Source organism: Trachemys scripta, chromosome 15 (assembly GCF_013100865.1).
Source record: "Trachemys scripta elegans isolate TJP31775 chromosome 15, CAS_Tse_1.0, whole genome shotgun sequence".
Taxonomy (NCBI): domain Eukaryota; kingdom Metazoa; phylum Chordata; order Testudines; family Emydidae; genus Trachemys; species Trachemys scripta.
The window spans coordinates 11,918,360-11,935,739 of NC_048312.1; the positions used below are offsets into that span (position 1 = coordinate 11,918,360).

The 17,380-nt window shown below is 42.6% G+C and overlaps 1 protein-coding gene across 12 annotated transcripts in view; it reads right to left on the minus strand.

Annotated features, from left to right (window-relative positions):
• Nucleotides 1–17,380, minus strand: part of RIMBP2 (RIMS binding protein 2) — a 313,172-nt gene that overhangs the window by 110,160 nt on the left and 185,632 nt on the right. For 11 of the 12 annotated variants that reach the window (XM_034791139.1, XM_034791129.1, XM_034791138.1 and 8 more), the window contains exon 1: nt 13,803–13,921. The gene's annotated coding sequence lies outside the window, so the exon portion shown is untranslated. Of the gene's footprint in view, nt 1–13,802; nt 13,926–17,380 lie in introns of those variants that run through there. The other variant, XM_034791131.1, reaches the window with a different exon arrangement.

The following is a 17,380-nucleotide window of genomic DNA, read 5'->3' on the forward strand; positions in this document are numbered from 1 at the left end:
GGAGCCCAGGAGGGGAAGTGCCCAGCCGGGGGCGCAGGGTCCGGAGGCAAGAGGGCTGCCCGAAGCCCGAGCGTACCGGCTTCACGGTTTGCCGGGCAGCCTCCAGACCCTGCACCCCCTGCTGGGCGCTTCCCCTCCCAGGCTCCAGCTGCGCTGGGGAAGCGCCGGCTGGGGGCGCAGGTTCTGGGGGCTGCCTGGCAAACCGTGAAGCCGGTAGCGCTCGGGCAGCCCTTTTCGTGTGGCTGGGAGGGAGGAGGGGGAATGAGGGCGCTCGGGGGAGGGAGCGGAGTCAGGGCGGGGACTTTGGGGAAGGGGCGGGGAAGGGGCGGGGAAGGGGGTGGGAGCGGGGCGGGGCCAGGGCCCCGTGGAGTGTCCTCTTTTTTTATTTTTTAAATATGGTAACCCTATTTTCAGAGAGTTAGCTAATTCAGCACATTCTGGTACTTACTCCTCAGCTGAGTTAGTACATCCTGACATGACAGAAGGAATAACTACATTTCTTTCTTAACATGAAAATCAGACTTAATATTCTTCAAACCTTTCCAGAGATGGGAAACCAGATGGCCATTTTTAAGCTAAGTTTTTCCAGGGTAAAATGAGAATTAAATAATACCTAGTTAATTCCATCCATTTCCTAACATACATTAGGCCGAAGAGCATGCAAAAGGTTATTGTTATTTGCACTATAATAGTGTCTAGGATCCCCAGTCCTGGATCAGGACCCCACTGTGCTAAGTTCTGTATAAGCAGACCCAAAAGATGGTCCCTTCCCCAAACAACTTACAACCAAAGTATAAGACAAGAGACAACAGGTAGATGGAGAGCACGAAGAAACAGGGAGATAATATTGATCTGCATGATAGGCAGTGGTCACAGCACACTACCTGCCTGGCCACTGTAAGTTTTTTGTAGGTATCCCAGCACAGGCGGATTTTAAGAAGGGATTTGAAGGTGAGCAATGAGCTAGGTTTGTGCATGTTTACAAAGAGCTTCAGAGATTGACCATAGATCTGTGAAACTGGAGTTGAAATTCATATCCAAACCAACTTTCTTGTGCTACATTCCTGATTCTATTGTTAAAAATGGTGCTGCATAGGTACCATGAAACCTTAGAAATATTACCCTATTTGATAATGTGGTTTGGACATAACCACATCATTTATCATACATAATACTCACACTGCATATGTTAATGTCCCTCCCAATACAGAAATAAGACAGTTAAGTACAGTCAGAAAAAAACATATATATTGGAAACTGTAAAGCTGTCCCCACTATTGTCAGTGGTTAAATATGTGATTAAAACAAGCACCTGTCATTCTTTTAAACTAAGAGGAGTTTTTATCATTCAATCTGTCCACATCTCTCTAAAAATACCACATATTTGCAGAGCTGTCTGGATAGCAAAGCCTCTGGAGCAGTCAACGGCCTGCTTCTCAATACCAGTCCCCAAACTATGCCTCTACCTCCCCAGAGAGCTCTGGAAACTTTTATCGGGGATTTTCTTTCAGTACCTAGCACATGAGTTGAAAAAGATTAATTAAACCAGAAAACTGCAGCTCAGGGTGTTTTGTTCCCAGCCAACACTACAGAGAATTGATATGCAATATTGCGAATGCTTGAGGTGTGGGAAGAGGAACGCTAATGAAGGAAGAGTTCTGGGAGAAAAGGCGAGTGATCTAACCCTTTGGTTCCATGACACAATGTTTTCTAATGCATCTCCCCAATCACTAGCCAACAGAGAGTAACTGCAACTGTGAGGGGGAAATGGCAGGAAATACAGGTAGGCTTGGAAAAATTAGATTTTTATCAGTAAATATCCGTAAATGTTGATTTCGCCGTACAAACACAGATGAAAAGGTATCTCCATCGATAATAATCAAAATTTACAAATAGTCAAAGTAAGGAAAATGCTGCTTGAGAACTTATTGAGAATTTGATTTAAAGATATTTACTCTGAATACTTTGACATGTGATGTTGACAATGTGTGTTTTAACTGTTATAAAGTTTAATGTTTTGAATCTCAACATTTACTGCCATTAATTAAATATTGTCAGACCCCACCCCATTCTCTTATCCCCCCCCCAGTTTCCTGCAACTGTGAAAGTTTAAATGAATAAATATAGAAAAATTCTTAAAATAAACAGATACTATTCATCAAAATTATTTACTTTTTTTTGCCATAATATATACGCCAAGTAATTTGTTGCAGATGGGTTAAAATAGATCAGAGCAAAACAAGTCCACCTGCATTCAGCTTCCACTGTACCAGGCCTGCATCATCATATCAGCACTGACTCTTACCGTCCCATCTCCCCATGACCAGTCACTTTACTATCACCCAAACCTGCCCTTTCCTCATTATCCTCAGGGCTAAAGCCCTTGTTGATGCATTGAAGATTCGGCCTCCTTAGCCATCCTCATTTTTGCCTCTGACTCTTCCAAGCCAAAAATGTCACTGCTGAGGTCATATTCCTCTCCCACCACCAGTGCCGGCTCCAGCTTTTTTGCTGCCCCAAGCAGCAGGGGGCGGGGGGGGAAAAGAGCCAGATTGAGCTGCCGCCGAAGTGCCGCCGCTGCCGCTCCGGACCTGCCGCCCCGACAACGGACACACCGCCACCCCTTTCCATTGACTGCCCCAGGCACCTGCTTCCTTCGCTGGTGCCTGGAGCCGGCCCTGCCCACCACTGAGACAACATCACCACCCTTGGAAGTCCCTCAGGCCTTTTCTAAACTGCAAAGGGAACACAGAACTCACACCAACGTAAGTGTGCTCTGTGTACATTTTGCTAAACTAAACTAGTCTGGTAAGAGATATTCCCCAGAATGCAACTGGGCAGAGAGACAGTAAAAAAGTTTGGGGAGACTGAAAATTACCTGGGCCACAGTAGCTCCACAGCTCTGATTCTGAGCATTACTTCACTGATTGTGACCTCAGCTTGCAATGCTAACTAGGGATAGGTTCCCTTAAAGGTACTAGTATGAGCCTTTGCTTTCTCTTGTGAAAATCCCCAACCTCCCTCCTGCCTTCATGTGCTACTCAGAGCTGCTGGTTTGCTGCAAACTACGGTCTACGCGCTGAACTCCACCGCAGGGTGTAGAAAGGGGCCACCTTCGGAAATCTGTTGACTATAGTGCAGAGGGCAGGGATGCTGTGAAATAAGTCCCTTCCATGTTTGGCCAGGCCAGGCCAGGATTTAGGGAGAATGTGTGTCATGACACTAGAAAACACAGTCTCTCACCCAGTCTGGAAGTTAGAAAGCCAGGGAGAACTATAGGGTCTTTTACCAGCAGCGAGGTAGTACCATAAATGTGTAATGCGGTGGATGCTCTACTAGGTGCAGTACCGCTTGATACTGCTGCGGGACTTCTAGTGCGTATGGAGCCGCCCTAGCCTGAGTCCCTACAAGCTGCAGTGCAACTGGCCTCTTAAAGTCCCCTGGCCTCCCCAGCACCTAGACTGCAGGCAGCAGAGGGATGAGGCACAGAGCAGGGAATAGAGGATTTTGTGGGGCTAGCCACCAGAGGCACGGTAAAAGGCTATCTGCAGATGCTCCTGCCACCCCAGCCCAGGAATCCCTGCAGCAATTGAGCTACAAGCAGTCGAGGGTTGAACACAGAGCCGGGAATATAAGCTTCTGCAGGACTAGACATTTTTTCCTCATAGAAACATATTTGTGAAGGAAAAATCTGACTTGGAGGAACATCCCAAACACTGCCTTTTCTCTGGCTTTTGAGGCTTAAGAGGATCCAAAGACCCCAATAGTATGTAGTAAAACTATTTTTCAGGGGGAGGGATAGCTCAGTGGTTTGAGCATTGGCCTGCTAAATCCAGGGTTGTGAGTTCAATCCTTGAGGAGGCCATTTAGGGAACTGGGGTAAAAATCTGTCTAGGGATTGGTCCTGCTTTGAGCAGGGGGTTAGACTAGATGACCTTCTGAGGTCCCTTCCAACCCTGATATTCTATGATTAACCACAGTCAGTGGCTTATGGGACACAAAGCTGCTTTAGGATCTTTAAACAACAGAAAAAACTAATTATCATCAACAAGCTAAATGTCATCTTTATTCAATTACTTCCTCTTTCTCCTTACACAAAAAAGCATTGTTTGCTAATGCATTACAAAGCAATCTTTCAATGAAATGTTTGTGTACTGAGCTACATGATAGAAGGGATGGGAATAGTTCCCAATGACGAAAATATTGAAAAACACCTGTTTTATAAAACAAGGAGCAAACACTGTACCTGCTTCACTCAGACCCATATGCATAAACTGAACATTGGGTTCAGAAGCATTCCCTAGAAACGGGGAATCATGTGAACCTTGTGAAATGAAACATGCAAAAGACTACCAGTAACAGACAAACTCCTGTCTTAAAAGATCACCCTAAAAGATCACCCCAAAGTATCCCCCAGTGTACTGAGTACCGTGATACTTGGGACTGTTCCTTTAAGGGCTGAGTTTCCAAAGCAGTGAGTCTGAGCAGAACACTGCGAAGCTCTTGTTGTTATGCGGAGCCAGTTGGAACTAACACAGAATAAGGCAAGCGCCTTAACCACTGAGTGATCACTGAACACCACTGCGCTCTATTTAAAGACCCATCTCTTGAAGTGGCCAGTTTTGGTAGCTATTTAAAATAGGCTACAAAAACAGCAGTTCCTAGCCTCCCTTTTAGCTAGTGCACTAAACTTGCTGAGTCATCCATTCCCACCTACCTCCCAGCATAGTTTTGATGCCATTCAGCACTTCCACAATCGTTGCTCAAAAAAAGAAAAAAAAGAAAAAAAAGAGGCTTAGGGCTTAAAGCCAAGAGTCTAAAATGTTCTCTTAATCCCCTCGGGCTTGATCCCACCAGGTCATGATTGAGGTGAGCTGGGAAGGAGCAATCTGGCAAAAGTACTCTCTTTAACAATAGCCCAAAGAATAAAAGACAAGAGATTTGCTTTTGGTGAAGACTCAACAACCCTTTATCTCGTTCCTTAGAAAACGAGCCCCAGGAAATCTCAAAAAAGAGCTACGAAGCAGACTATAAAAAGTGACATCAAGATTTAAGGTCAGGTACATGAGGCCAGTTCATCATCCCACCAGCCACCAGCTTGCAGAGGTTTGGCTCTGATAAAGACAAGGCATTGCTAAAAAAAAAAATCCATAAAATAGAGCATCCCGAATAAGAGCCATTTATAAACTGAAACCTTAGGCGGTTTTTGTCCAGAAGCTAAGGAGCTGCTCTGAGCCATCATCTGTTTTTAATAACTTTATATTGGCTTAACATCTTTACCGAGAAGTCTAGTAAAATATATGACACATTATGATGACCTCTCATGACTTTACTGGAGCCATATATGAAGAAAATAGGGCACTGGAAAATAGAGAAATAAATACTGCAGACTTGAAGGGAGACTTTAAAGTAACTGATTGACTTGGTGGATGAAAACTGCTTCAAAGAGGGAGTAACAGTGGCTTAGGAATAGTCATGCCAAAATAAGTTAATAGCTGATTATCCTGTTACTACGCCAGAAACTTCAGAGGAAGAAATAAAATGCCAGGCACTTCACAATAAGGTGTGTTTTGTGTAACAGTTTGAGAGAAATATCCTCCTCACTCCAACTAATAAGCAGCTTATAACCTGAGCCTTTAAATTTTGTTCTAATTAATATAACTCTGGATGCTCTTCTTAACCATGTATATATTTAACCCTGCTTTAATATCAGTACATTATTTGTCTCTACAATAGCTTGCAGTAGTGAGTATCACACGTTAACCCATAAACTGGAGGGAAATTGTGTGGTTTACTTAATTTAGTCCCTAGTTTTTCACCTTTGGATTAAACCTGAGAAGAATAAATGCTGTGTTACTTTGATTAGATAATTGCAATAAGTCCAAAATAGATTATTTTGCATGCATTAAAAAGTATTTCTTAGAATTCCCAAATCAATATCTTCAACCACCCAAATATTCAGTTCACCCACTTTCCCCACAGGCCGGTAAAAAACGATGGGCTTTGCATCATGCAGGCCCTGAAGTCTAAGGCCTTGTCTATACTTACCGCGCTGGTTCGGCGGCAGGCAATCGAACTTCTGGGTTCGATTTATCGCGTCTAGTCTGGACGCGATAAATCGAACTCAGAAGTGCTCCCCGTCGACTCCGGTAATCCTGCTCGCCGCGAGGAGTACGCGGAGTCGACGGGGGAGCCTGCCTGCCGGGTCTGGACGGGGGTAAGTTCGAACTAAGGTATGTCGACTTCAGCTACGTTATTCACGTAGCTGAAGTTGCGTACCTTAGTTCGATTTGGGGGTTTAGTGTAGACCAAGCCTAAGACACCAAGCACAGGGAATTAATTTCCAAAGTCGAGGGGCTCTCCTGCTAAACACCCGTCCACTACCCTGTCCCACTGAAACTAGGAGAGATCCACCTTGAGCACCAATGCTGATTTCAACTGTGACAGTAAAAAGCCAGCTAAGCATACAGAGGTCCAGTGTGTAGCACATTTCCTTCAGCGTTTATTGCGTAAGAGGCGAGCTGTAGCATGTTCCACTAGCTGGAGCAGCTCTGTGGCCTTTGCTTTCATCCTTAGGTAGAGTACATGGTCAAATTTTCTTTGGACAGACCCTGTGAATCCTTTATATTGTTTTCCCATCTCCATATCAACATCTCTGCCTGGGTAACAAAAAGAGCGCAGCTTTATAACTGTACTCAGGGAAGACCGAATATGACCCTCTAGTTTCTTTCTTGGAAGCCACAGATTAAATGTGTGTTCATGACCATTCAAAAGACAGAAGAAAAGAGGGTGGAGGGAGACAGAAATGTGTATCTGACAGGGAAATAAGCATTCACAAGTGGTGCTGTGGCTCAGGTAGTGAAAGAGGGCTACGTGGGAGAAGTCACAGAGGAGAAATTTTAGAGAAACAGTTTTGTTGGTTATAACATCTTTAGTAAATGAAGCATTACAAATTACTTTTACTTTTAAATGTCAGCCCGCAGTATGCCAGACTTCTTCCTTAACAAGAGGCTTTGGGGAATTCACCTGTGAGAAAGTGTTTCATTTATGGAGGAATACATGAGATTGGAGAAGCCATAAACTGGAGGGAAATTGTGTGGTTTACTTAATTTAGTCCCTAGTTTTTCACCTTTGGATTAAACCTGAGAAGAATAAATGCTGCGTTACTTTGATTAGATAATTGCAATAAGTCCAAAATAGATTATTTTAGGCATAACATCTGACACAGGGAGCACAGCTGGTAGTTACAGGTTTGTCTGAGAGTAAGAGTTCAAGGCATAGCTGAGTCCCTAGCAGATCTAAATGCATCTTAATGCTCTTGGCTCAGGGACTCATGGAAATCTATTTTACAAGCTTGCCCTCAGAACCCTTTACAGACAAAACGGGAATTTAGGGAGCTCAGCACCTCATAGGATTGGCCCCTAAAATGGCCCTGTTGAAAGATGTTATATCGACAACACACTGAAGGTATCTATTGACAGACAAGCTGGGGAATAGCAGAACAAGTTTCCTCACACTGCCCTGCCAACGCATCTCAGCTTTGACCTGGAGCGTCCATCTTTAGAAGTAAGAAAGGGTCACTCTCTTTGGCTATCTTTAGCTTTCCTGCTAAACTGCCAACAAAGGGGCCAATCAGTGCCAATCATGGTCGTGGAAAATGCGATATGGAAAACGGTTACAGCGGAACTATTATAATAGACAATCATTACAGTAGAAATTTAATCAATAAAAAAGTCTGGGGGGAACATGTTTTAAGTTTAGAGATGGAATAAGTTACAATTACCCTCAGATGGCAAAATTCATAAGAGAATTTGAACTTCCCCAAAGTTCGGGGCTGTTTGGATACAATGATTTGATTCAGCTGACCATGTCGTTCAGATTCAGATCAAAACATCAACAAAACTCAAGGGTGGTTTTGGGTCAAGTACCACTTTATTATATTATGGCGGGGGCACTTTTAAATGCAGCTTCCTTGGATGCTGTCATCACAGAAATTCTCTTTTCTTGTAAAAATTCCAATTCCTAGCATCTCAGTAGCATACATTTATCAGAAATGCTGATTACTGCCACACAGCAAAAAGGAGATACGGCTCCACATGTAATGTTTTGCTCCTTAGGGGAAAGGCTATAGCACAACAAGATGTTGCTGCTTTGCTGCAATCCAGCCGATCTTAAGGAAAATATCTAAACAGATGGGTTGCTTTGAAGATCAGAGAAAGGGAGTTTTAAATTTCACAAATATTAATTTATTTCACCTGTATTTCCAATAGGTTTCAGAAAAGAACAAAATGCATTCAGTTGCCCATAGCAGCAAATCCACCGGGGTCATGCTCACTTTTGTCTCATACAAAGTATCAGGGAAAAAGCACTGATACCGTTACAAATGTTCTTTTAGTGGAAACCAAGTCAACAGCACTTTCAAACAAAGACCCTGAATCAGGGTCTGCTCTACAACAGCATAAAATGGAGTAATTCAATTCAAGTCAATGTTTGCTAAATTCCACATCCAAGCAGTGCTGAGGTGCATACTCCATCAGATTACCTTCCTGAATTGTACGTATGTTTTTACTCTTTTTTGCAATAATAATCAATAAATAAGCCCTCAGCTTGCACCCATCTGCCTAGCAGAGTTGCAAGTGCAAAATATATATCTATGGATCTAGTAGACGAAATATATACTGAACTAGAAGACAGGTTTTACTGCTCACATCAAAGTCTACCCGTGTAAAAGCCCAGCCAATAACAGTTCTTATTTTGACACTAAACTTGATTAAATGCAAATTACTGTCAATTCACAGCAGTCTATTTTTTCAGCCGTTTCATGAGCCATGGATTTACAGTTGATTTCCTTTTTTCTTTTTTGGTTTTCTTCTCTCTGCTACATGCCCCTGGAGTCAGTGAAGTTCTGCATCTCTCTAGCTTGTGTCCCAGGTTCATTACATGTGGATCCTGGCCAAGTCCCTTGTGAAATGAGCTTTGGTTTTCTGTCACGGTCCCTGGCAAGTGCTAGAGCACGGATCAGAGTGGCGTAGCACATCATTCAGCAGTGTTTGTGGAGCTGTCAGTTTTCTATTCCCCAGAAGCCCAGGAAGGAAATCACACAAAAAGGAAATTAGCTTGCAGCTCAAGAGAAGGCGTCCCTTCTTGCTCAGAGGGAAGGCCACGTTGGTCTCAGGCAGAGGGCAGTACATCATACCTCCACTCGAGTATGCAGTTTAATTTTCCTTTTCCATTACATGTATTTTTTATTTGCACCAGAATTTTCAATTCGTTCTGTTGGTGCCGACTGTCCACTGGCAACTAGAACACTATTAATCTCCTTCAGAGCAATATTCAGGGTAGTGAAGACCCGCCAAATCGACAGCAGATCGCTCTCCAGTCAATCCCTGTACTCTGCTCCCGACGAGAAGAGTACGGTAAGTCGACGGGAGAGTTTCTCCCGTTGGCCCCCCGCGGTGTAGACCCCGCAGTAACTCAACCTAAGATACGTCGACTCCAGCTACGTTATTCACATAGCTGGAGTTGCATAACATAGGTCAACTTACCGCGGTAGTGTCGATGTAGCCTGGGATGGTTAGGCTTGTGCAGCAGCCCGCTTGACTCTGACATTCCCACAGTTCTCTAGTGGTTCACTGAGATGTAACTTGTATGCATTATTGATCCCCATCTGTTAAATTGAAAACCTTTTCTTCGTCTCTCAGTCAACATTAAATAAAAGCTATGGAAAGGGGGTTTGGAAGGAAACGGTCATGAAAGTGCAGCAACACAATGAGATTTCTCCAGGTTAACGATTATAGAGGCAGGCACCTGCTTTCATCATCACACATATCTCCAAAGACCCAAAATCAGCTTCTGCTGCAGCCAATGGCAAAACTCCCATTGAGGTCAGTGGGAGCACAAATCAAGCACCAAGTCTTTGCCAAACCCTTTTCAAAATACATGGTTGGCATCTACAACTAGAGCTGAGTGAATAACTGATTTTTTTGGTTCAGTGGCCAAACCAAAAAAAATCAAAAACATAATTTGACTTGTTTCAAACCCAAAGTGAATTTTTCCAGTTTCTCTCAACAAAATGCAAAAACTCCCACAATTCTGTTCAGGTCAAACAAAACATTTAAAAAATGTCGTTTTAAATTGGCATTTTTTGTTTCAAAAATGGTGATTTGAAGTAACATTGCCCAAACACTTTGTTTCAACATTTCTGAATTGTTTGTTTTCGGGGGGGGAGGGGGAGGATGGAGGGGAGGGTTGGCCAAAACTATCAGCCAAATCGGACCACAATTTGTGAATAGTTTCCAAGCATCGAAAAAATATTGGCTAGTTCTATCTATGACAAATATCAGCCCAAGCTTGCCAGCATTACTAATCAAACATTCTTTGCAGAAAAATCTTGTTTGTAACCTTGAGAGTTCACTGAAGAACTCAGTCCATCTATTTTTATTTCTAGTCCAGATACTCGCCTCTTCTTCCTCTATTTCATCTCTTCTTTGCTCACTGCTTCAGTGGTTTGAAAAGGGAAAACTTCGGGTTTTTCACCTTGTCAAACAAGCCACAGCCTGGCACCCTGTCAAAAGAAGCTCAACATTGGATCAACATTTCATTCGAACTGTCTGAACACATCCTTCGTCTTTCCGGCCTGTGAAGGTATATCCGACACACAGGCTGTGTTACAATGTGCTTTTCTCTTAAAAATTACCACTGAAGCACTACCAGCAATGCAGCTCCACCATTGTTAGAAACAGTGGTAGCTCTAAGGTCCCCGTGTTTTCATTCCTGTGTCATGTGACCCTTTTTATAACACATCTAGATGATGTGGTAAAAACCATGGGAAAGGCATCTGTAAACTAGGTCCACTTGCCTGACCACTTCTCACTTGAGCACATCTGTGCTTTCTCTCACGCTGCCCATCTTTGCATTGGAAAAGCTCCCTGGTAAAATCTCTGAAGCTGCCACCTCCCTGGCAAAATCCCTCCTCCAAAGCTAACCTTGCTGCAATGCCTACAATATAGCTGCCAGCTAGCACTGGCTGGGCAAGTGATGAGCTGGGGCTTCTCTTTTCCTAACCTGTTTTACTGTTCACTCTGACCTCATCCTCTCAACTCATCTCCACTCTGTTTGTCTGTATCATCCAGATGACACAGCCCATCACGTACACACTGGGAGCTCTCCAGGTCAGAGGCTGCCTTCGTCGTTAGATGTCTGTACTGCACCTAGCACAATAAGGCCCAAATCCTTGACTGGAGCTCCTAGCCTTTCCATAAAAGAAACAAACAACAACTGGGGGGAAATTTAAGAAAAAGACAGTGAAGACAACACCATGGTTTGTTGGTCTCCATCTTGAGAAAAAAACAGAGAGCTCCTAATTAAGACTCTTGCGTCTTCAGTACAGCCATAATTCACATTGCATTATAAAGAATCAAATTACAAGCTGTGAGAGGTGAACATTATAAGAATACAGAAAAGGATATATAAAGATTCATAACTCAATTTACAATGAACATGAATAGCCAGATTCTGACAAAATACATGAATAAGGGTATCACAATTTGGCCCTACCATCTGAGTCTATTAAAGACACACCAAAATCAACCACCTATGGAGAACATTCAACAGAATTCTGCCTTTAGTGAATCAGAATACAAATATACACGTTTTAAAAGCTACAGTGTGGTAGGATGCAACTATTGACAAATCCTGACACAGCAGAAATGGACAACTGCTACAGTGACTCCTCATGTAAAGTCGTCCCAGTTAACGTTGTTTTGTTGTTACGTTGCTGATCTATTAGGGAACATGACCATTTAAAGTTGCGCAATGCTCCCTTATAATGTTGTTTGGCAGCCGCCTGCTTTGTCCACTGCTTGCAGGAAAAGCAGCCTGTTGCAGCTGGCTGGTGGGGGCTTGGAACCAGGGTGGACCGGCCCCCCCCCCGCTCCCTTAAGTTCCCTGTGCAGCAGCCGCCCAGCAGGCTATAAATTGCCGGCAGTTCAGCTGTTTCCCCTCCACTGCCATGTGCTGCTCCTGCCCTCTGCCTTGGAGCTGCTCCCAGAAGCTTCCTGATTGCTGTGCAGGGGAGGGGAAAGATGGGGGCTAATGTCAGGGTGTCCCCCTCCCCCCTACTCCTGCCCCCCACTTACCCCTTCTCCATATGGAGCAGGGTGGGGACTGCGCTCAGTACGCTGGCCGGAACTGCTGTCTCAACTTCCTGATCTTTTTAAAGGCAGTGTACTTAGAAAGGTGTCAGCGTACTTATAGGGGCAATGCACATCTCTCTCTCTTTCTCACACACAGGGTGTGTGTCTCTGTCTGCCATGCTGTCTCCCCTCCCTCCATTCATGCTGCCTTGTAGAGTGTGAGGCTACATTAATAACTATTTGTTAACCCTTGAGGGCTCAGCTGAATGCTAGTTCATCATTTAGCAGTAAGGCATTCCCTGGGAAATATCCTACCTTCTTCCACCCTCTAACTTCACCACCTCCACCAAGCTTCACAATCATCATTGCTGTGTACAGTATTCAATTGTTTGTTTAAACCTTATACTGTGTGTGTATATATATAATTTTTTGTCTGGTGAAAAAAATTTCCTTGGATTCGCTTAACATAATTTCGCTTAAAGTAGCATTTTTCAGGAACATAACGACAACATTAAGCGAGGAGTTACTGTATCTGTGTTCCTACAGGATGCAGCCACTAGTGGAAAATGAAATTATGTGTTGATTGAATTATTTAATGGAAGCAATGCTACACATGCTATTATACAATCACCACCTAAGCAGAAGTATGATAGTGCCCTTAGCATACTATAAAATCCCAGACTGAAAGGATTAAATGTGTGATTAAAAATAAAGAGAATTTGTTAACGTTTAAAAGGACATGCCAAACTGATGACTCTGCAAAGTGAAAACCTCTGTGTCTCTACAAAACAGCTGGAGCATGGACACCGGCTGCGTAAGCTTCTTCCACAACAATTCAGCCTCAATCTGGAGGGATCACATCTGGGGTGAGAGGATACACTAGTCTCTGTGGCTCTCAGTCCTTGATCTTGTAAGATTTCCAATAGTCATGGAATTAGATCCAAATGTGGCAGTGGGCTTTATTTGGTGTGTTGTGGAGACCTGTCCATAAGGAACAGGACTGACACCCACTAGCTTAGATCACCAGGTTAGAAACAGCATTCAGCTGGCAGTGACTTTCTATCACTACCCACATGGACAAGATTTGACCCCATGACAATCTCTATGCCATGGCCATCCCCGAAATCCTTCACCCACACAGCTGATTTTAATACTTTCCTCCTCATATCAACTTGATTCCCATTCAGTAACTATGTGCTCAAATCACTCGAACAGCAATTTATAAAATCCTAAATGCAGCTATAATTTATTTTATATCCTCTCCCTTTTAGTTTGATGACTCTCTCAAAGTGGTATCTTCATTATTTATTTCATTTTATTACAAGACCATCAGGGGGGAAAAAAACCAGTAATAAAAGTCATCTTTATCTAATGGTCAGGAAGGCCCCTATTTAGCAAAGCACTTAAGCACATGTTCAAGTTCCAGTGACTTCAAGTGCATGCTTAAGAGTTTTGCTGCATAGGAATGGACTTACTTGTGCTTGAAGTAATCATCATCATTGTGTTCCCATAAGTGTTTTGCTTAAGTGGGATGCTATACAGGCAACAGAATCATCAGAGAAAGCATATTTCTTCTAGCATTCTATTTCAGCCTCTTACATTTGAAATGAAGAATATAGGCAATGTTATTAGACACTGGGTTACCAGACTTCATTGTATTAGCCATACCTTTAGGACCTGCTCTAAGTTCTCCAGCTTGGCTTGGAGCTGGTGTTTCTCCTTCACAGCCAAATCTCGTTCTTTGGTCACTATGGTGAGGGTTTCTCTAAGCTGAACATAGTCTGATTTCACCTAAAAATACAAAAAAAGTAAAATAAAATAAAAAGGAAGAGTGAGAGGTAAAGTACTCTCAATGTAGACAGTTTACCAAGAGAAAAGCACATCTGAAACAAACACCATTTGCTTGTGCAATTCTGCCCAAAGCCATCAAATGGGGACAGGAAAAAATATAAAGCAGAAAATAAGAGATAAGAAACAAAAGCAAAAATTGAAAACAGGTAAGGGGTTAAACTTGAGTGAAAAAAGGAAACAGTACAAGAAGGAAATCATGTGAGTATATCATGTGCATGCAAATACACACATGCACACACTCACTCTCGTTTGGTATGGTTACAAACAATCTGACAATCAAAATTTAATTGGGCACAAGTTAAAAAACTAAAAGGAAAAGGCTAAAACATATACCAGTAAATACGCAAAATAAATGAAAGTAACTCAGATCAAATAGTTTTGTTACACCTCACTCCACCCTCACCATTTTGTCTGTACGTTGTGTATCTCCAATCCTGCACAGAGATCTGTTAGTGTAGCTTTCTGATACAGTGTTACTCCAGGCAGATGTAGGAAGCTGCTTTAGACAATGCAGCTGTTTGCAGGATCAGAACCCTCAACTGTAAGCTCTGAGGCCCTGGTCTAGCAAACATCGGTGCATGTGAGTAACTTTATTAATGAAGATATTTCCATAGATTTTAATAAGGCCACTCGAGTGAGTAGAGATACACACATGCTTAAGTGTCTGCGGTATCAAGTCTTGTGTTTGTAAAGCGTCTACCACACTGGTGTTCTATAAATAAGAGCAGCGTCCTATGATTCTTCCTCCTCTCCTCCTCATCTGAGGTTGCAGAGATGTGAGTATAAACAGATCATACATATACCATTTCTGATTTAATCTTCTGACTTCATCAAGTCAGCCTGTTCTAAACTAATAATAAGCATCAGCAACAGAGCAGAGTTAAAATGTATAATCAAATTATTTTCCGTTCTGAAGGAAAAGAAATATTCACATGCAGCAAAAATTGTGTTTTCCCTTAAAATCTTTGCACATGTCCTATTTCCAAATAAGACAATGTCATGAGGTTAAGTTATTCAGCAAATAAGGCTTAACTTCTTATTTAATTTACCCCAGAGTTAGCTTAGCCTTTCAGTGCAAGTAACTCAATACAAAATAGAGGATTTTGGGAACCTTCAAGTCTGCACATAATACGGAGACTGTGTAATATGTATTACACATATACATTGTGTATTTAGAAAATAAATTATTCCATCAATATTCCATGGACCAGTCCTCTTCCTTGACCTTTTGATCCATATCCTCAGCTAGTGTAAACTGGTTTCAATGGAGTGTACAGTGTGAGAATCTGGCCCTTTACCTCCTGACACTGTCTAGGTTTAAGCACAAACAATAAGTCCAGCAATGTAACAATTACAGAGTATATCACATCAGGAATTGACATCTTCAGAACATAACACCACAAAGAACATTAACAATTCAAACCCACTACTAATAGATACATAAGTAAGATATATAGCGTTCACCTAAACTTGACAAACACACATTTTCACAATGCTGCTCGCAAGGACATAAACGAAACAAAGCCCATACCATTTTTAGCTCAATAACAGTCTGGACAGCATCTGTTTTCTTTGTCCAATTGACAATCAGAAATGTAACAGTGAAAGCAGGATTAGTGAATGCAGGGCTGGGTAAGGGAAGAAAAGGCAGTGCAATAAAATTATAGGGGAAAAAATGTGTAGGCTCCGACTGTGGGTCAAAGTTAGTTTCTCCTTTCCAACACAGCTATAGAGGGGACAAGTTCTCTTTTTGTTTGATTAGTAAAGCTGCATTTTTTAAATCCAAAGACATTAAACAACCTCCTACAAGGATGTCCATTCAGAGAAACCCTGAAAAACCACATTTCCCCTCTGGCTCCAGTTTGTTAACTCGTGAATTTCACAATGGTTCAAATTGAATCTAAACTGTTCAATGTAACCCTGCTATTTGTCTTTGCAGAGGGCTTTTCAGAGTGCAATGGACTGGAAAACAGAAAGAACAAATCTTGTTTTCCATGAGAACTAATGTAATTACCATCAACCTCAGGAATTTTTTTTCCTCTCTCTATATTTTATTTTCCCTTTCCATTCAAAACTCTTTACAATAGGAGACATATTCATTTAAACAATGGATTTTCAGAAGTTATTAACTTCCTGCATACTTGGTATTGTCTTTCGCTGCTCAGATTGCTTGATGTACATTGTAAAATTAATGTGGTGGGGAAAGGGAGGTGATGAGACTTTGCCATTGACAATGCAAGCGTGTTATTGTCTGTGATTCTCAGTTAATTTACTAATGACGGATGAAGCACAAAGGTTTGGAGCAAGCTCCAAGAGGGCATGTACAGTTCAGCATGAAAAAAAAATTATTTAATTGTGATAACTGAAAAATACTGGTCTCGAACCTGGACTAAACTAAGGTCGTTACACGAGGCACCCAATTCTGTCATCTAAAAATACATGGCAGGTAAAGAAGACACACACAAAAAACACACAAAAGAACCAAAAATTGGGGAATAACTTGGGATGAGAAAAAGAGAATGAGAAAGAGAGAGATTAGAGGGGGAGAGAAGGAGAAAGTATAGATAGATATCTAAGGGGTTGGGAGATGGGGGGAAGGGTAAAGAGAACATAGGAATGTGAGTCCAGGAAGAGAGGTTGAGAAGATAGTGTCCTGGAATGGGAAGAGAGCTATTATGAGTGGGAGTTGTCATGATAGACATGACAGAAGAGACATCATGATAAATAGTGTCGGAGGAGGGAGGGAAGATTTTGTAAAGGATGTCTTTAGTGGGAAGGATGTGAGGAGAGACCAAAGGAAGAAAAAGACTTGGGACAGGTTGTAGGTAGACCTGAAGTAAAGGGAAAAAAGGGAGTGGGGAGATTACATAGAAACTGGGAGATATGGGGAAACCGAGGAAAGGGACCTAGGGAAAGAAAGCAAAAGTAGAAACATAACAAAAGGTGGGGGGAAGAACAGAGAAATGACACGAATATAAAAGAAAAAGAATGAAAGCAAAAGGACACTCAGAGAAGGAAATAAAGAAATGGTAAAAGGAAGAGAAAGGCACAAGGAAACATGCATTTCTTTAGGGCTATGCAACTTTATTTTGATTTTATTCATGTTGCTATATGTTTTCAGATGCAGTTCATAAGGAATGAAGGGGACAGGAAAGGTGATGTACTGGGGAAGGCACAGATAAGGTAGGGTTACCATATTTTGTGCCTCCAAAAGGAGGACACTCCACGGGGCCCTGGCCCCGCCCCCAGCCCCACCCCCTCCCCCGCCCCAACTCCGCCCCCTCCCCAAAGTCTCCGCCCCCTCCCCTGCTTCCCGCGAACATTTAATTCGCGGGAAGCCTGGGCAGGTAAGGGGGGGTGTGGGGGGAGGAGGTGCGGCCCAGGCTGGCCCCCCC